Source organism: Lynx canadensis, chromosome B1 (genome assembly GCF_007474595.2).
Source record: "Lynx canadensis isolate LIC74 chromosome B1, mLynCan4.pri.v2, whole genome shotgun sequence".
NCBI lineage: Eukaryota > Metazoa > Chordata > Mammalia > Carnivora > Felidae > Lynx > Lynx canadensis.
In genome coordinates this window covers 47,383,366-47,405,200 of record NC_044306.2, presented here as the reverse complement: position 1 = coordinate 47,405,200, position 21,835 = coordinate 47,383,366, and positions in this window count along the sequence as shown.

Sequence of the window (21,835 nt, the reverse complement as noted above, 5' to 3'; positions counted from 1 at the left end):
TGTGGGTTTAAATATGATAAAGACCTCTTACATTGGCAAAAAATTTTCTGTATATGAACTGCTTACATATACATACAGCTATGTGCATATGTGGCAACTTTATTAACATGGAAAATCAGTGTAGAAAAAGGATGGAATATTGAGGAATGACCAATCTTTTCTCATAAGGAATTGAAAAATACAGAATGTAATTGTTAGAGTTTTGCAAACAGAACCAGTAGAATGTATGCATATATTATGTGTGTGTGTGTGTGTGTGTGCGTGTGTGTGTGTTATGGATATGTATACACACACACATAGAGGAGAGAGAAAAAGGAGAGAGGTAATTGTTTTATTGTAAAGAACTGGCTTACGTGACTGTAGAAGCTGGCACATGTCAAGACCTGCAAGGTCAATTGGTAAGGTCAAGAGTTGACAGTTTAGTTGCGCTTTGAAGGCTAGCAGGCTGGAAGATGAGAAGAACTAATTCAACTGTTTAGGGAAAGCTCACCCTTTTCATTCTATTCAGCTCTTCAACTGATTTGATGAGGCCCACCCACACTGAAGGGGGCAGTCTCTTTTATTCAGACCAATTTAAATGCTAATCTCATCCAAACACACCCTTCCGAAATAATATTTGACCAAGTGTCTGGAGTACTCTGTGGCCCCCACAGTCAAGCTCATACATAAAATTAATCCTCATGGTGACTAGAAGTAAAGAGACCAACATTATGACAACTACATGGAATTTAGGTGAATGTGCCTCTTCAGTGTTATTTCCTTTTGGAAAAATATGCATATTATGATAATGTGGTAAGAATAGTCACATGATGCCCTTAAGTCAGGTGTCTTTGCAAAGGATAAGGAGGGCCAAGAAGAGAAATCCAAAAATGAATTTAGGTTACACAGAAGATCAAGTAGGTATGGAGTACAGCTGATTTTAATCAAGAGTAAAAAAGAAACACAGGATAAGCCTTTTGCCCCTGCTCAGGCTTAAGCACATATGAGGAGGGTTTTGTATTGCCAAAGAAATGTGTGTGTGTTTCAAAACTGACACTTGTGTGTTTTCTTGACCCCTTCTCCACCAGGAAATGAGGCAAACCTAAAGTGGAATCGAGGATTTATCTGCCTTTAGAATAGTCTTGGGGAAAGTCTTGCTTTTCTTGGGAAAAGCCCTGAATTCTAAAGGACAGGTAGGGAATATGTCTGATTGTGTGAAAAGCATTGTATGTAATTAGCAATTTTTTAAAGAGAAGCTGAACAGGTAAAAATCAAAATGAACAAAAAATGTAAGAAGACTTTAGAAGTGGTTAGTGAAGTGTGATTTTCAAGAGCTTATTTTTGAACTGACATAATACACACATTTTCTGACATTTCCCACCATATTTTCTATTTTACACAATTAGATACAGAATATACCTCACCATCAATACCTAATATGAATACAATAATATAGTATATTTCAAAAACACTTTTAGATCCACTAATGTATTTGAACCTTATAAAATGTCTCTGCTATTGATAGAACAGGTGTCTTATCTCCATTTCAAAGATGAAAAAACTGAGGCACAGTTCAGGATCATGAATTTCCTAATATGGCACACAAAAAAACTGAGAGGCAGATCTGGAAAGGGATTAGGCTTTCTATTATACCACAATACCATATATTTTCCATGAGTCCTGCATAGATCCATGCTTTTCCCATGATTTCCATATACGTTACTTCAAGGTTTTAGGTTTTTTTTTTAATGTTTTATAAGAGGAGATTATGCATATTTTTTCTCTTTCCTATTTTCCATGAGCTAAACAACTCAATTGTATCTGGATCAGAGGCATGGCCTTTTTGTAGCTGTCTGGCATCCCCTTGCTTCCTTGTGCCCGAGATGAAAGCCTGATGCATTTGCCCAGATCCCTTCTATTGCTTAAGCAATGAAGAAAACATTATCCTAATGGCGCTCAATGTGTGCTGTCTCTGGGCACAGCTATTGTGCCCTCCTTCCAAGCTCGGCCATTAAGGAGTCTTCCCAATGAGAGATCTCAACGAGAACTTCAATACCAGCTACTTGCCCTCTTACAACATCCATTTTCGCTTTCCTACTAATTCTGGGAAAGAGCCTGTCGGGCAAGGCTTCACAGTCCATAACTCTCCCTTTAGTGTCACTTTTCGGCCCACTCCCCTAGAGGGGTAGTTTGTGAGCCAACTCCAAAACACAGCCCCATGAAGCAAAAGCTTAAGCCTGGCTTAGAATCTGTCTCTTTATCAAATGAGCCCACAGAGTGTGAGCAAAAGCAATCCTCCGAAAGACAGATCTGCTCTGACAACTGGTCCACCAGTGAAGATGCCTGTAGGAAAAGCAAGTGGTATCAGAGAATAAAAATGGCAAACTAAGGGCACCTGGGTGGCTCAGTCAGTTAAGCTTCCAACTCTTGATTTGGGCTCAGGTCATGATCTCACAGTTCATGAGATGGAGCCCTGTGTTTGGGCTTCAGTGTGGAACCTGCTTGGGATTCTCTCTCTCCCTCACTCTCTGCCCCTCCCCTGCTCATGCTCTCTCTGTCTTTCTCAAAATAAATAAATATAAACTTTAAAAACAACAGACTGTTCTGGCTGCCTCAGAAAACATCAGATTCAAGTTGTCTCCTCTTGCTTACTAAAGTAATTGAAAATAATTGTCAGCAGCTTTTGAAGATAACACTACTGACCCGCTAGGGGTGGGGTTAGAGTTTTCTGGAAGTGGGAATGGGTGATGAGAATGCCAGGTATATATTAAAAACTTGGTTTACAAAACGCATGCACTTCTATTAACTCCTTTGAACATCTAAAGGCAGAAATATGGGTTTTCAGTTAGAGATATCTGTTCAAATCCCAGCTCTGCTCCTTACTAGTTATGTTAGCCAGAACAAATTATTCATGCTCTTTAAGCTCAACTTTCTCCATCAATAAATTGGAGAGTAATCATGCCTACCTTCCTAAACCATTGTTTGAATTAAAGTCTATATATAATTTAAGAGTTATATATAATTCACACACTTTATGGAATATAGAGCTTCTCATTAAATGGTGGCTATTAGTACTTATCACAAAAGCCATGTGATTTAGGATGATTATCAGTTTAGCAATGAGAACATTGAGGCTCAGATTTCAGTAATGTTCCCAGTATCACAGAGCTGAAAGAAAAAAAAAAAAGCCATGACGCAAACATATCACTCAAACATATAAACAATTACTTCTGTCATTCTGGAAACTCAGAAACTCGAAACATAACTAAAAATTAAAAAGTCTGCAGTTCTTTACTTTAGATTTTTTTTCACCTGCTCTGAGTTGCTTAAGATTTTAGTTCTTGATTGAATGTGCTTACTATTAAAGGGGTACTTTAGAGAATGGTGCTATAATTGGCCTTGGGTTGTAGCAGATGGAGTAAAATCAGGGGTGAGGCCATAGGAATAAAATACATCCTGCATTCACCTAAATTACTTCCTAGAGTAGAATAGCTCAAGATAAATGAATTGAGAAATAGCTCTTGATTGAGAAAACAAGTGTAAAAAAAAAAAAAAAAAACAACTAAATACATCTGCCCATGGAGGGGGTATGGGCATGATATGTGGTTCAGTTATGTAAATCAGTAGGAGGAAACAGGTAAATTAGAAAAGGGTTAGAAATAGTTATTTGCCTACATGTACTTTAGATCTAGTTAGCTTTTGTGCAACCTTACTACCATCCATTGATAAGCTGGTATAAGACAGGCTCTAATGAAACTATTAAACTCTTAGGATATATTTGTTAGACTCACTCAGCATATCAAGATGACTATTGCTGGAGAGCATTACAGCAGGGTGCAGTGGGCTCCCAGAAATTACTTCTTAGATTCTTTCCTTCTGAATTCTTACCATGACTATGTTGCCATACTGAAGCCTTGTCCCCTTACAACCGAGGATAATATGGTCCCTCACAATGTGCCAGACTCTGTTTTAAGTGCTTTACATCCTCACAACCATCCGAGGGGGTAGGGCTAATGTTATCCCCATAATAACGTGATGAAAGTAAAACACGGAGAAGGTAAGCAATTTTCTTAGTATCACACAGCTGGAAAATGATGGTGTTGGCATGTTGTCTAGCTCCAGAGCACATTCTTGCATCCAAGACGTTATATCCCATGCCAATTCTTCTCGAACAATCTACGGTCAAAGACTCATTTTATAGGCGGTGTGCAAATACTTTTATAAGCTACACTAAAAATCAGTTAGTGGAAAAATGAAATGATATCTAAAATAGAATTCCAACTTTTAAATTATCATGAAACTCAATATGCATAAAATTACTCTGTAAATTGCTGTAAGTTTCTAAATGCTTTATCAATACTGACTCTTATTTCTTTTGTGGTCCGTGGTCCATGAGTAGTCCCCCGGCCAACACTTTGAGTAGCACTGCCCTAGGCTTAGGTGGCTGATGGGGGTTGGGCACATTTTGTGTCATTGAAATGAGTGAAGTCAGCTGCTATGTAGCAAGCTCAATTCTGATGCCGTGAGTTCTTAGGTCTGTGTTTTCTAATCAACTAAATTAATCAATTCACAAAACCCCTGATCGAGAAATTAACAGATGGAGGCATCCTTTAGAACTGAAATTAGGACTTCTTCCATGCCAGGCTGAAGGGAGCTGATCCTTCTAGCACATTACCATGTAAGATAAATGTTGCCCAATTTCTCTTTAAGAACTAACAATGTTCTTTCCCATAATTGTTCTTGAATCTTAGTTTGAATTTCCTATTTCCTCCTATTTTCTCATGACCAAATGTATTTGGCACATTTTCTGAAAACTACTAGGTATTCAGTAAATGTTTGTGATTGAAAATTCACTTTTATTTCAGCAAATACTATTTGCATTAAATCTCTAGGTATTAATGACACCACAGGGGTACTACATGAGTCTGAAATTGTGATATGCCCCCTATCTGGGTGTTTAGTACTGAAGGGAAAATACTATGGACACATATTCTAAGTAATGGTTTATTCAAATGAAGTAGGGGAGATGAAAGAGTTAAACTCAAAAGTGTTTACCACTTTGCTTTATTAAAAAATTCAAATATTATAATATCCATGTTATAAACTTAATATTCTCATTATTATAATTTGGAAGCTTTAAGTAGTGCACGATTGCTCTCACAATAAAGACTGTCTTCATAATGAAGTTTTGTATAAATGTCTTCAAATCAAGAGCACCAAGTCTCGTGTTAGTTTTCAAAAACACAATTAGTCATTATTTTTCTAATAATTCATAAATACGAGTCACGCATAATGAGAGCATGCAGTTTGTCACATGTGGAAATCAACAAATCTATCTCACGACCTATTAAATGCTGAGAACTTTCCTAGGTACTACTGGATAAGATTGGGGAGGGGGCAAAGAAAGAAGGTTAAATAGGGTTCTGCTCAAATAACAGTGTTGTTGGGAACACATGGGACAATGAGGCAGTGGCCCCTCTTCCCTTTGTATAGCAGGACTGTGTTCCGACCCCCACACCCATCCACCCAGCAAGCCTAGCAAAAGCAGACACTGAGAGAAGAATGTCTAGGCTTTCATTAAATATTGCCTTGTTTCTCTTAGAGGTTTGAGGGGATCAGAGCTGTATAACCATTGCCAATACCCTTTTCTGTTTCTTACTATCAGAGTTTTAAACCAATCAGAAACTTAAGAGATCTTTAGCCTAACTTCTCTCCTAGAGAAGAAAGGGCTTTGAATCAGCTTCTGGAAGATACAGTACGTTGACCCCTTCTCTCCCTCTTTATTGCCTTTCCTGCTAATGTGAAGTGACCGGCAGGGTTTAGCATGCCCATGGGTCCATAAAACACTGCAGTCTACATTGCCCTCCCTAACCCACACCAGATTCAAACCATAAACTTACCTCCTTTTAGAGTTAGTCTTTAAGCTAGTCTATGTAAGAGTCATAACAATTTCACCCTATTTCCCATATCCATTAAAACAATTGAAAAGAATTCAGAGTCTCTTGGAATAATAGATAAATTCTGAACCTTCCCTTCTCTTCAAGGAATGGTAAGAATTTCTCTCTAGGTTTTCTTTCTAAGGCATTTAGCTTTATCTTTTCATCTTGTCCTCCATCTGGAACAGATTTACTATTAGGTAGGTAGACACCTCTTACGTCAAGCCAGTCTGAGCCATCCTATCCACGATATAACGATGTCCCTGAACAAGAGCAGCGACAAAGAATGTGTGCTATGCCGTGAAAGAACAGGAAAGTTACATAAATGGTCTTCTCACGACAGATACTTTAATGTGGCTACACATCAAAGAAGAGGAGAGAGAGGTTCCTCCCGGGAAAGCTGATTGGGAGACGAATTACTCAGGATAAGCTGGACTATGCTGTAGTAATACATAAACTCTCAAATCTTAGTGACCATAGCCCCAAAAGCGGATTTTTCCCTTCTGTGAAGTTAAGTTGTAAGTCCCTGGCAATTCCCTGCCAAGCACTGACTCAGGGATCCAGGCTTTTGCTATTTTATGGCAGCATTTTCACCCAGGGCAGGCTTTTTCAGAGTCTGGGAAAAATCTGATGGCCTGAGGCATCCTTGAATGTAATGAATTAAATTCTCTCTTATGTGTCTCTGGAGTGCCATCCTGGGAAAAACTCAGGAAACAGTGGCACAAATCATTTTCTGTGGCCTTAACTTGCTCACAGAACCTCAGGTGTGAAAGACTGTGTTAGGGTCTCCTTGGAGTCTTCCTCTAGGTCCTCTGTATCCTATCATCCCAGAGAGAGGAACGTGGAGAATTGCTTGTGACATTTGTGGCTCAGCTAAGGAGTGAGGTGAAAAGTTTCACCCACTTTCCGTTGGCCAGGAAGCTCCTGCCTATTAGCGAGAAGTCCAGAAAATGGAATCTCCCTGTATGCCCATGAAGAGGAAAAGTTTTTGGTTCTGAGCATCTAGCCGGCCTCTGCCATGGGAGCTATATTGGTAGCTTTGTAACGCTTTATCTGACACATCATTTCTTCCTGATAGATCGTTGCCCTAATTTATGTAATGCACTTATGATGATGCCTGAAACATAGTAAGTGCTATAAGAGTTTATTATTATATCCTTGTCACCATCAACACTGTTATTACCACCAGTATTATCTGACATGAACAATGCACTCTGTGTTAGAGATGCTCTTCAAAAGCTCTGTTCCTTGAGAAAAGAGGGAAGTTCCTGCAGGTAGCATGCAGCTCTCCTTAATTAATCCAAGGCCCCCAAATTGTTTACCAGTTTATCTAATTCTCGACTTAGAACACGGGGTGGGGGGGGGCCTGTCTCCAGGAGAAGGGTGCCATTCTACCAAGAGAGGTGTCCTGGCAACTTGCAGCCTTGAGTAGCTGTGACAACAGAGGTCCCAGCCAGAATCTCAACAGCAAATTCCAAGAGCTGGGATCCCAGGCAGGGAGCGTGGGCCCTCCCTACTAGGTGCTGGGTGGAGGTGTTTGCTGTGGCCTTGGGCAGACCAGGGCAGAAGAGACAAGGCTTGGAGCATGCTAGAGTAAGTGGTGCTTTGTAGCGTGCCTCCCACATCGAAGCTCCCCCAATGCTCTTCCCACTCCCTGGGACCTGTGGTAAAGGTTTTGTTTAGCCCTTCGCAGTCCATGCAATTTCATTGTCCCACGAAAATATCTAATTCCCCAAGGGAGCTTTTCCTACAAGCTTTACTGCACTCTGGTTAACTCCCCAAACCTTCCATCTCAAGTGCCAGCCACATGCTACTAACTACTGAGCAGGGACCTCCCAGGGCAACACAGAAGAGCTTTTTATTGCTTACTGCACTCAACAGCCCACCCCCCTTCCCCAAAAAAGACCAAAAAAATTTTTTTTCTGCATCTTTACTGCTCAAACCCTGAAAGGCTGGAAAGAATAGAGACAGTAAGATCATTTCATTTCACTGGAATTATGTCACACACACACACACACACACACACACACACTATATATATATATATATACATACATATATATATATATATATACATATATATATATACACATATATATATATGTTCCATTTACTCTGTCATCATGGGTTTAGTTAACACTTAAGGTCCCCATTTGATTGGAGAACGAAGTCTATGAAGAAATGGTTTATAATCCACCTTCCATAGAGAAAAGACCCTGGGTACATTTTTGGACAGCAGGCATCCTCCTGGACATTTGTAGGTGTGTTTCTGCCTGGAAGACAAATGTGATGGTCTGTTTCCTGTGACAGCTGCAATTTCTTCGATGGACTATTCTTCACCCCAGCCTCTCATTAAAATTGTGCTCATCCTTCAAGACCTAAAGGCAAACGCCTCCTCTGCCTTCTTCCCCCACCCCTCTTACAAATTGCATGGTACTTATCTCCTTCCTTGAGTGGAGTTGAACCCCCCACTATATTAGGAAACTTCCAGGAAAAGATTTGTGTCTGACTCATTTCTCTATGCCTCTTGGTGATTACCACAAATTAAAAGCCTAATAAATATTTTGAGCTGATGGAAGCTCATGTCAGCAATACTGCTTGGAATGAGAGTGAACAATCAAATCCAGAATGCAGATTTATCACAGAATAAAAAGTAAATTTGAAAGACAGTTCTAGGATGTACATGAAATTCAAATGGAATTTTATTTCATCTTCACTATGCGAGTGCATTCTCTTCAAAAGAGAAAAGTTACCAAAAAAAGAAAGCTAAGTTATAAATTTCTACAGTGAAATACTTGGTTAAGTATCAACATATATACAGGAATGTTTATTTTTGTCTCTCCCTAATTTATGAAAATTTCCTATTAGTCCTATTCTATAGATTATTAGTAATAGACAAGGATTTTGACTACAATGGCACCCAAAGATTACCAAGAGGATAAAAGAAGACACGGGTATGTGATGTCATGGAGGTACACATGGCCTTTCAGGTATGTGTTTGAAACCAGGCCTTTTTCTTCATATTTACAAACATCTCGCAAAAAATGTTACTGTCTCCTAGCTAGATGCAGGTATTAGATGCTAGACATTTCAGGATATGCAGTGATGGAGAAGTTCCACCCAAAAGATCTTCCGGTCTATTTATGAGGAATGAAGCAAAAAAAAAAAAATAATTGCAATGCACAACAGGATATAATAAATGTCACATGAAGGACTTAAACAAAATGTTAAGAGGAGTCAGAGACAGGAGCACTCATGTCTGTTTATGAGTCAGGTAGAAGATTAGGTGACATCTGAAGAGACCTTGCTATAGGGAAGAACTTGTCTACAGAATAGAGTGATTGGAAGTAGGGAATAATTAACGAACCATCAGCCACCAAGAGGTGAATGACATAGAGAAAGGACTTTTTGGGGCAAAGAAATCTTGTCAGTTTACTTAATATACTTGAATCCATAGTCTTGCCTCAACTTCATTCAGATAGTGCTTTCTTTAACTAATTCGTCATGATACTGTGAGGGACGTGTGTATATTAGCTGCACTGCAGTGCCTTTTATGGTTTTAATCTTGGACGGGGCCTGCCCGGAAATCCTTGGCTTCAAGAACATTCCCCGGGTCTTCGCCTCATGGGCTGGTTCTCCCCATCTCTACCTTGATACTTTCCTTTGCTTTGACCAATCATTGTTTCCTCTGCCTCTGACTTCTCTGTAATTTGGAGACTAACACTGGTTTGTTCCCAGATTTCACTTCCAGCTTTTCTTCCCAACTTGGACTCTTGACCTTCTCTCCTTGATCCACTGTCATCCCAAACTGGGAAACCAGGAATGTAACTCTCACACAATTAAAGATCAGATACCAGTAAATAGGACAAAGACAACTTTTGGAACATATGAATTGGGAACCAAATCTCTTTTCTTGATTTAATCAATGAATTTCCTGTGTAAGACATTTTTAGGATATAAGTAGATATGTCTTTCGTGCATAACCAAATCTTTCTTGTGCTGACCCTATTGTATCCAAGATACAGAATGAAAGTACACTTAAAAATATTCATTTTTACAATGGAAATACAAACAAAACTACAGTTTGTAATTATTTCCAACCCTATTCTCACTTCTCCAGTCTCTGGCGGCATGAACGCGGACACATTGTGAAACCATTCCTAATAAACTGTGATATGTTTTAAATCCATGCCAATCCTGCCCTCTGTCACAGCTGTGCTTTTTAGCATGCCTTAAAGGAAATCAATGTCTGATTCATTCGTATTTGGTCTTCTTTGCAACCTGAACTTAAATATTAATCAATCATGATCATGATGGTACATTATAATTATTTAAAAAATACAGAAAACACAGCAGCCACCTACAGAAATTCTATTTCTCCCCCCAACAGCTCTTCCCTCAGACCATACAGCCTACTGCTTTGCCATCTGTTAGCACCCCTTTTCCTCATTGCCTCATCCCCTTGTCCTTTTTCCAGACTCCTCTACCTTCTTTCTTTGCCAGATATTTAACATGAGACCCTCACAAAGAAAACAAGTTTAAGAGAGAAGAAGACACAAAAAGAGAGAGAGAAGAAGAGAAATCCTGCAATTTCATAAAAGTGGTGGTTGTTTTCTGCACTTAGCTAAAAAAATTAATTTTCCCTGTGCACCCCCATCAGTGTTGTCTGCTTTAGCAGATAAGCTTCTTGGGAGTAGGGACCATGTTTTTCTTAATTAAGTACAGGCTTTTTTAAAGCTTTTCATCCTGGACCAAGGTCTCAAGGTCCCTATAGGTGCTCAATAAATATTAAACACGGGCAATCACTGTCTAATGGCATTTATTAAGCATCCCCTTGTACATACTGCTGTTCAGAGAAAAGTTCAACAGTCAGAAGTCCTGTCTGCCAGGAATTGATGCTGAAAAATGGACAGCGCAAATGCAGTGTTACACTGAACTGATAAAATTAAAGAAACATTTTACATTGTGTTCATATAGACAAAGAATTGACATGCTTTTCTTAAGCAAATATTCACACTCTTTACTTTGGCTGGCTTTCAATCAAATCAGCTATCATTTGCATATTGAGTTGCCATTCCTATGATAGGTTCAGAGAAATACAGAGCATACTCCTTACATAAGAGACCTCACAACTTACACATGGTTAAATTCCTATATTCATAAACAAAAGTCAGCTGCTTACATAAATGCTGTGACATCATACATTAAAAGTCACATGAATAAATGGTTTATGTGGAGGTTAGAGTTTGAGTGGTCTTGGGCAAATGTTGAGTGGATTTCTACAAGGATCCTTTATTAGACCTAAACATACTTTAAAAAAATAAAATACCAGCTAAAATTCTTTTAATCCCAAACTTGGAATGTCAGTCAGCTACCCACCACCTCATCCCACGCACTATCTATAACATCATTTTAAACTATAACTATCAAATGAGGTAATTCCTGATAGTCTCCTTTCAAAGATAGGAACTACAAATTCATGTGACCCAGAGTGGCATTAGCTCTGGAGATCACTCTGGCATTTCATGAATGAAAACAAAACAAAACGAAACAAAACTGTCTATGTAGTATTGTAGCCTTTAAATCATTAAGCAACCAATATGTCACTAATACAGTAACAATAATTCATGTCTAAAAAGCATTTCCTGATGGGTTATGATTTTACAGATACATATGATAAGTGAGGGCATCTTGCTCATATATTTTCCCCATACGTTAACAAATTGACTGATTATTAGACATTAACAGAGCATTCATTCCCTCACCCCTTCAATTATTGATTGAACACACACGCTGTATGCCATGCATTGTCCTTTGTACTCTGTATACGTTACTGAACAAAAGAGCTATCATCTTTGCCTCTATAGATTTTACACTCTAATGGAGAAGTAGATAAGGCAGGAAAGGGGGCTGGAGAATGTTGGAACAGCGATTGCACTTGTAGAGAGAGTAGTCCAAGAAGTCCTTGCAGAAAAAGTGGCATCTAAGCATTAATTTGAAAACAGTGAGGGAGCTAGCCACATGAACACTGAGAAGACAATGTTCCAGGGTGAGGCAAATACATGTGATGGGAGGCCTACCTGGCACATTTGAGGAACTCACTGCAAGAACCCAGTGAGACCAGAGCAGAGTAAATAAACGTGTAAGCAGTAGGAGTCAGTAGAAGAGGCTAGTGAAGACGGCGGCACAAGTGGGGGTGGGGGAGGGCTAGGAGAGGATGGGGACGTGTCCTAGAGCCTGTGTGGCATTTTGACTTTTATTCTGGGTCGAAGGGAAGGCCTTTGGAGGGTTTTGCTTAGAGGTAGGATATAGGCTCGCTTAGGTGTTAACACAATCACTCAGGTGCTTTCTAAACTAGACTTTCGAAAGACAAAGTTGGAAGCAAGGAGATACATCAGGAGGATACTGAAACTATTTATGTGATAAATGATGTTGACATGAACAAGGGTAGGAGCAATGGATGTGATAAGAAGTAATGACTATATCTGTTCTGAAGGTAGAGCTAACAGTATTTGCCAATGAAAGAGAGAGAGCCCATGGCATCAAGAATGACTCCACATTTTCTGGCCCAAGGAACTAGAAGAATCAATTGCCATTCAATAAAATGGGGGAGATTAGAGAGGAGTAGTCTTGGTGGAAGTTTGAGGCCTCTATGTTGGACATAATCAAGTAGAGATAACTAGCATACGTCCAAAAGAAGATGCCGAGTAGGCAGGTAGACATATGGGTCTGGAATGAAAGGAAGGAGTACAGCCTGGAAATATGAAATTGGGTGGTAGGAGCATGCATATAGCATTTAAAGCCATGAGACTTAGTGAAATCACCAGAGAAGTGAGTGCTAACATTGAAAAATAGATTGTGGTTGACTGATGTATTACTGAGACCGTACTTGATTTTCTCAACTGGGACAGAAGCTAGTCAACGTGACATTTACAAATTTTAACGTGTTGCAGTCTGATTTAAGTATTGGTAACTCACTATCCAAATAATTTATGTAAAAATTATTTTGTCTTTTTGGGCACCTGGGTGACTTAGTTGGTTAAGCATCTGGCTCTTGATCTCAGCTCAGGTCCTGATCTCAGGATCATGTGTTCAAGCCCCATGTTGAGTTCCATGCTGAGGATGGAGCCCACTGAAAAAACAAAAAAACAAACAAACAAATTTTTGTTTGTCTTTGTTGCATATTCTTCACTTTGGGGGAAATTATGGACTATATGGGCACAAAATAAGGTTTTAGTCTAAAAGGAGGAGGGATCACCTTCTCCGTGAAATTTCAAATTAAATACCAGAATTACAAAAGGTTCCCATTGTATCTGGAAGCATATAATTTTAATCATTCTCCAAAAGAATTGTTTCTACTCAATTTTATTTTCTATGAGCAAATTTAAGATATACAAAGTAGATATATGATTAGATTCTGTAATAGGTGTAGGCTGACCTATTAATAACCAGCAGCTAACTGGTTGGAAAAGTGGTTTTTATAACTATAGCCAGCATATAACCCCAAATTGCTAAGGTGTCTCTGTGGATTTTTGTCCTTATTTGAATCATGCAGTCCCTCTGTAGAGAATCCCCTTAATTAAAAACTTTTTTTTTTTTAAGTAACAGGAGAGAGATCCTGGGAATGCAGGAAATAAAATTAAAATTCTTTTTTCCTTACACATGTGTTTCTATGGGCAAATGCATGCACTCTTTGCACTTCCTGGTTCATTTATGTAGATTTTCTTTAAAGCAAAATAGTGGCTCATCTGAAAGAAGTTCAGAGAAAATATCTAGCATCAACAACCTGCATTTTGGACTCTTGACTTTTTTTTAGTTATAATGGTAGAATTAATTGTTTTTTTAGAAAAAGCTTAGATTTCTCTGCTGCGATCACTTTGACTTTGTTTTTTGTTTGTTTTTGTTTTTTTGTTTTGTTTTGTTTTGTTTTTTTGCTCTGCTCTCTGAAACCAAAGCTAGAACAGCTTTTAAATGAAAAAGTGTGAATTTTTTCTCCAGGAAAGGCTTACACATACAGTGTGAGCTCAGTTACAGAGAGATTATCAAGACAGCAAGCATGAGTACGAGATCCCTTTCCATCTCCCAAGCTAAAATCTAACAGAATTTTCTCTCACTGATCTTGCTTTAGTAGGAACAGACTTAAACATTACAGTAAAATCAATAATATCATTTGAGAAACAGTAGTAAATGCTAGAATGAGCACAATATTTGGAGGGGAAAGATGAGAATTAAATTCTGACTTGGACCCTTACATCCTGTATTCCTGAACAAGTTACTTAACCTTCATGCGTATTGATCTCCTCATCTGGAACCCAGAAGGGCTATTGGTAAACTTAAATAAACCAATATGTGAAAGTGTATGAAGTGCTTCCTACAGGGTGGGCAGTCGCTACATTACTCCCTCAATTTATAACATACTTCATTCAAATTTTAACAGTCTTTAAAGGTGTACATTGTGAGAAAATTGTTATTTGTATTTATAATGTTGCAATGATCTACTTATCGTCTTATTGTAATGTGTGCATTAATAGTATCAAAGAATGAGTTTTACATTTGGATTTCCACAGTTAGCTTGAAATGTTTTTTTTTTTAATTGCACTATGATGCTGCATTAAAAGGAAAAGTCATTGTGTATGCAGAGGAGCAGAGAAAACGATCTTCATGGTATAAATTCATGATATAAAAATGTACTTGACAAGGCAAGAAAAGAGAAGACACCCACAAGTAAGAAAAGCTCTGTGTCCTTGTCACTGAGACACGTGCAAAAAGACTGCCTGTCACATGTCAGGCAAAGCAATTAAAAGCTGTAGACATTGCCAAATATCTTGGAACAGATCATAGACTTTCAAAGTCAGGATAGGTTATATGAACAAGTCATGACTCATGAAAAATTATCACTCTGCTGCTGAACATCTTTCTTCAAATGCTTTCTGACCGACTTTCAAGAGAGTCTGTTTAAATTCTATAGATCTTTAATTTCATCAAGGCAAAAACAAAACGAATGTGACACTAAGTGTTAAAGTATCCCATCATGACTAAAAGATGGCTAGAAGTCAGAGTATGATAAGCAAAGTATCCTATCAATACTATACTTTCTTGCAGAGGATGTAATGTGTTTTAAAAATAAACTCCAAATACTAAGACATCTGAGACAAAAGCTTGTGCACCTGTAGAAGACAGTAAAGTATAATTGCATTGGTAAATGCATACTATTTTTGCTGGTTGGATTTAAAAACTACAATTTCTTTCTTTTTTTTTTTTACAAACAAAAGTTGTTATGATACTGTCAAATGTGGTAATTTCAAAATAACATAAATTATTTCTATAAGGAATGATAAAAATGTAGCTTTAAATGCTATTTTTCTTTCTAAATGGTTAAGTATTTCCAACGCAAGTTGTTACTATACTTTCTTTAGAACCTATATCTATGAGGTAGGTAAGAATATGTCATATTATTTTACAGGTAGGAAAGGAGGCATAGAGTTGTACAGTGGCTTTGTTCTTATATTAGTTATTTATTACATAGCAAATTATCCCACAACATTCCAGCTTAAAACAACATTATCTTACAGAGTTTCTAAGGGTCAGGGATCCAAGAGGGGCACAGTTAGGTGATTCTGCTTCAGAATCTGTTGTGAAGTTTTAGCCAAGCTGGTGGCCAAGATGACCATCTCTGAAGACTTGACTGGGGATGTACAATTCACTTTCAAGCTCACTCACATGGCCATGTGACTGTTAGCAAAAGGTGTCTGTTCTCTCCCACAAGGGCTTCTCCATGAGACTGCTCACAATAGAATTTCCCCCAGGGCAAGTGAGAGAGCAAGAGTAAAACAGAAGCTACGGTATCTTTTATAATCTCAGGAATAAAATACCATCACTTTTTCCATATTGCATTGATCACACAGACCAAACCTGATAGAATGTGGGAGAGGATGAAACAAGTGCATGATTGCCAAGAGGCGAGATCACTGAGGCCATCTTGGAGAATGGTTACTGCAGTTAGCATCCACCATGTAGCGTCACCATGACTGGTGACAAAGCTGGTTCTAGAGGGCCAGTCCTACTCTAAGATTCAAGAAGAAAATTGTATTTAGATACTAAGTAACTGCTCTGTATCCTAAGAGGATAAAAGATTTAGAATCATCTGGTTTACTTTTTTGTTTTGATGACAATAGAGTTAATAATCTGGTGCCATTTATCAGGACCTGTCTGAAAGAATGGTACCATATCAAGCCATGCAGGGGTCCTTGGATAATGCTTCCTAAAACATGCTGAGCTGAAACTTAGCTAAATGCTAACTAAGTGCTCCTAGCCTAACAGTGTGGAGCAGGAGGTAAAAGGAGAGCACTAGAACTTTTGACATGGGGGTTGCTAGATGGATTTAGAAAGTCCGTTTCCAGCCTGTGATTTTAGTAGCTCCAAACTGTATAATATCTATAGAAAAACTCTGTAGACAGTTGTCAAATTTTCAAAGAAGCTTTCAGAATAATATGAATATTTACAACTCAGAGTAAAAGGTCCCAGTAGCAATAGCTACTGAAAATCACAGTGTACTTATAGCAATTCTTAATGGCATATAGTTTTAAGCTAGAGAACAATTTTGGTCTTCCCATGCCATTAGGCTCCTTCGAGATTTCTCTGTGGCTCCTACCTCTCCTAGCATATTTTTGCCTCAGTTTATTCAGAAGCAATCCTTCTTTTGTATCGCAAATTGTTTCATCAATTCAGAATTAAAATGGGATTCTTGTGCCTTAAGTAGTGGATAATAGCTATTAATAGCTGGTTAGATTCTCTTAGTTTCATCAATTGAATCAAATGACTTGGGTTTTAGAACATCCATATTGGAGAACTTTTGTTTCAGATCAGTAGGAAATTAATGGGGTTATTAGAGTGGTTCAGTGGATCCATGAAACCCCCAAGAGATATATACATCTTCTTAGATTTTTTTTGGTACCACTTACTCTTCCTCCCCCAATCGAAATACCGTTGCTTCAGGCTTGAAAACCTTCACAGAAACAGGGGATGTTCTCCTTACATACCCAACCTTCATATATGTACACTTTTCTAATACCAATGGGATTAAAGAGAATCTCACCAGATTGTCCCAGTCAAGTTGATTCACTCAATTTACAAGCTATCCTTCCCTCTTGGAAATTCCACTGAAAAGGCATAAAAAATAAAAATATAAGAAATTCATGGAAATACTGGAAAAATGAAAAAAAAATTGCTATTTCCAGACTGAAGCAGTGATTTCTAAAAGATATAAATATATTCTATGGAATGAAAGCCAACAGAACAGAGGAACTAACAAACATATACAAATGAACAGCAAATTCTCTAAAAAGAGGCATGTCTTCCTGGCACAAACATATAATAAGGACTCAGTGGGATCCATTTCAAAAAATGGGCCATGGGCTAGTAGGCTGGTATGTTAATCAGATTTGCTGGGACAACAAACACATCTAAAATCTCACTGGCTTATGACAATGAATGTTAATTTCTTGCTCTTGTATATGAAGTTTGGCTGTGGAAGCTTTGCTTGAGGTGTCAGTTATGCTCAGCTTCTTTCCAAATGTTTCATTCTGGGACTTAGGTTAAAGAAGCACATTCTTTCTGGAGTGTCCTGTTTTCATTGTCAAAGACTGGAGCACAGTAAGGTGAATTAAGGCATGTGATATCTCTGATACCTCTGCTTGGAACTGGGGCACATTCCTTTTGTCAAAGTAAGTCATATGACCAAGCCCAAAATCAATGGGATACGAAGTATTGTCTAATCCACAGAGGGTGGGAGAACAGCATATTTAAGTAGTAAAATCAGCTAGTCTTTCTTTTTAATTGTAAATGTTCACTTGATCCAAAATATAAAATAGAGTCCCCTTATCCACAATGAAGAAGCCCAACGCTCCAATGTTTCAAACATGCCATCAGGCCCCAAATCCTTTTATTCGTTGTAGATATAGGTTCTCTTGATCCAGAGATGTCTGACCTAAAATGACAGATTATCTCCTCTCACAATACCCAATAAAGAACACACACACATTCAGAAAGGGTGAGAATGGGAAACACATGGCAGTCACTGATTCATAGCAATTCTGAAATCCAGCAGAACAAACTTTGCCAAGTCTCTCATCCATATGGTAAAAAACCAATGAGGCACCAGACTTACCCCCTGGGATTAACCTCTATTCATTTCTGCTCCATTGACTCTTAACTCTGCCCTTGGAAATTTCTTCCGTTTTCATTTTTCTTCTTAGACACATCCCAAAACATCATTAGAAAATATTGTCTCTAGGGTGGCTGAGCAGCATTGCAGCCTTCTTTGTGTCTAAATTTGGGTTCCCAGGGTCTTTGCATCACAAAGAGTCACAGTACCTTTTAGTGTAGATTGGAAACACATTTGTCAAAAATTTTGTGGCTTTTGTTTCTCTATCTATCTATCTATCTATCTAGATTGGTTTGGGTTATATTTATCCATTTAATTACATCAGCTCCATATGCCAATGTCCTTATCCATAATTCTTTGCAAGATAGGACACCAAGTTCATACATAACTTTGAATTTCTTGTGTACCTGTGGGAGCTTGCCCTTAGTATCTATTATGAGTCATTTTGATTACTTGAAAGGATAATCTGGGGACAGGTTAATTCAATCAATGGATTTACAAAAAGTGGAATCATCATGTCCTTTTTAGATCTGTGCCTGAGGTCGAGACTTGAACTGGATCTCACTAGGCTTTCTCACTCAAAGTTGTCAATTTTATCTTTGGTAGGCAGAGAGAAAGAATTGCATCATTCAACCCTGCATAAGGAAAATTCTGGATTTTCTTTTTCCCTCTCATTCCTAATTTCAAACGTGTTCATCTTTTCATTTATTTTTCTTTAAAGAAAAATGTCATTTTCTCATAGATCCTTCTCAAACACTATCCATAACAATCAACTCAACTACAAACATTCTCTCTTCCTATTGCACCAACCAAAGGCATGGATTTTCAGATATTCTGACTACTTTCTAGACATTTCAAGAGGAAGTTTAATCAGTTGCCTTGACTCTATAATATATGGATTGTCTTTTTCCCAACCTTCCATAACAGCTCCCTTGCCATTCATTGTTCTGCCCCAAGACTAATGATATCTAGCTTAGTTTCACCTTATTGTTTTTGTTTTGTTTTTAAGAGCATCACCCCATTCCTGGTACCAAATTCTGTATTAGTTAGCTTTGTTGCGATAACAAATAGTTCCCAAATCTCAATGCCCTATAATAACCAAACATTTACTTCATGCTCTCAGATCTGTAGTAGCTTTGTTTTAGGCTTTGGGGGGGGGGGGCGGTGTTCAGATCTGTTATATATTCTGGTTTTGCAGGGTCCAGGCTGAAGGAGCAGCAGTTACCTGGGAAATGCTCTTCTCATGCTCCAATGCAGGAGTAAAAGAGGATAAGCAAACAGCACAAATACATTCAAAAGGCCTCTGTGCCAATTCAACATGTCCTTGTAATGGCCTAAGTAAGACATGGCTAAGCTCAACATTTACTGGGACAGATGATTATAATCCTCCCACAGGTGGGGCAAAACAGAAATGAATTGTACTAAATAATAATGCAATTTGCCATAACCAGGCTGTAATCAGTAGCCGTTGTTGAAAAATTGCGTCAAGTATGCATTTTTATATAAATTTATATAAATTTGCCTTCAGGATAAAACTACAAGTCAAGTTTACATCTCAGAAAGTAATTAGAAATTCTGACCACAGACTCTCAAAGCAGGTGCTAGTATTGAAGAAGTAGGACACTGTCCTACATAAATTATTTTTGCCAAAAGGGGCAGGGACATCCTACCCGCAGAAGATCCATGCAAACCACAAAGCAGGATTTATCAAAGTGACAAGATAAGGGAGGATCAGTCCTTATCAAGACAGAAGACTTGTTTCATTTGACATTGTTTCATTTTATTTGGAAGAGGGTAGACATGACACACTCTCCAGGTCTCCATCTCCACAGTGGCCAACAATCCTTAAAACCCCACCAGCTTCACATATTTGCTTCATCTATTTGGCCTCTAAAGGCAAAGCTGTCTCTCAAGTTCTGCAAGGGCAGCCTTCCTGGCCACAGATCTCCTCCTGACTGCCCTACATTATGCCTGGGGCAAAGGCCACATAACCTTCATCCTTGTTGATTGTCAGGAAAATACATTTTCCCCAAAGCTAAAGAAATCCTCTCCAGGGACAAAAATTAGCCAAATATAGAACCTTACTTCCAAAAAAAAAAAAAAAAAAAAAAAAAAAAAAAAAAAAAAAAAGGTTGAGAGAAAAATTATTGTGAAACTAAGCTTAGAAATCAACCCACAAGAATTAGTCATTAAAGGAACAGAGTTAACACAAGAAACATAAAGAGAAACTAGGTACAATTTCTTTCTAGTTTTATTAAGAAATAATTTATATACTTCATATATGTTTAAGGCGTATAGCATGATGGTTTGATTCACATAGATTGTGAAATGATCACTATAGCAAAGTGTAATTACATCCATCATCTCATGTGGACACAATAAGAAGAAAAGAAAACAAAATCTTGGGAAAATAAGTATAATTTTAACTCTTAGATATAAATAATGTAATAGGGAGTAAAATGAAAGCAAGAAAGTGGTATAAAAGGGAGAGAGGAAGAAAAAGAGAAGCAGAGAAATAAAGAAAGGATGTAGATGCCATGAGACAGCAATAATCAGTTGTTGGAAATTAAATTCTGGAAATTATGGTTGCAACAAAAAAATAAATAGAAATAAAGACAACAATGTTCACAGATTACATATATTTAAATATACAAATTTAAATTAGTTGGGAATGCAAGCTGGTGCAGCCACTCTGGAAAACAGTATAGAGGTTCCTCAAAAAACTAAAAACAGAACTACCCTACAACCCAGCAATTGCACTACTAGGTATTTATCCAAGGGATACAAGTGTGCTGTTTTGAAGGGACACATGCACCCCCATGTTTATAGCAGCACTATCAACAATAGCCAAAATATGGAGAGAGCCCAAATGTCCATGGATGGATGAACGGATAAAGAAGATGTGGTATATATATACAATGGAGTATTACTTGGCAATCAAAAAGAATGAAATCTTGCCATTTGCAACTACATGGATGGAACTAGGGGGTATTATGCTAAGCAAAATTAGAGAAAGACAAATATCATATGAATTCATTCATATGAGGACTTTAAGATATAGAACAGATGAACATAAGGGAAGGGAAGCAAAAATAATATAAAAACAAGGAGGGAGACAAAACAGAAGAGACTCATAAATATGGAGAACAAACAGAGGGTTACTGGAGGGGTTGTGGGTGGGGGATGGGCTAAATGGGTAAGGGGCACTAAGGAATCTACTCCTGAAATCATTGTTGCACTATATGCTAATTTGGATGTAAATTAAAAAAAATAAAATAAAAAAAAATAGAAATAACTGAAACTCGCACATACCCAGTTCTTACCAAAAAGCTCAGTCTTTCTCCATAATCCCAGATTGAGAATGAGCAAATAAATAAAAAGCAAAAATATGGCAAATACACACACTTAAGGCTTTGAGTTAAATGTTCTCCTTGCATTCAGAAAAACAAAATAATATTGTAATATAAAATATAATAAAATTCTTAGGGGCAAAAAACAATTTGAATTAGTTTGCATCATCATTATGATAATGATTTTTTTTTATAATTCATAAGTGAATTTTTTTGTCTCAAGTATTCATTTAAATTCTAGTTAGTTAGCACACAGTGTAACATTGGTTTCAGGAGTAGAATTGAGTTCTACACTTACATATAACACCAAGTGCTCATCATAACAAGTGTCCTCCTTAATACCCATCACTCACTTAGCTCATCCCACCACCTCCCTCCCTCCATCAACTCTCAGTTTATTCTCTATA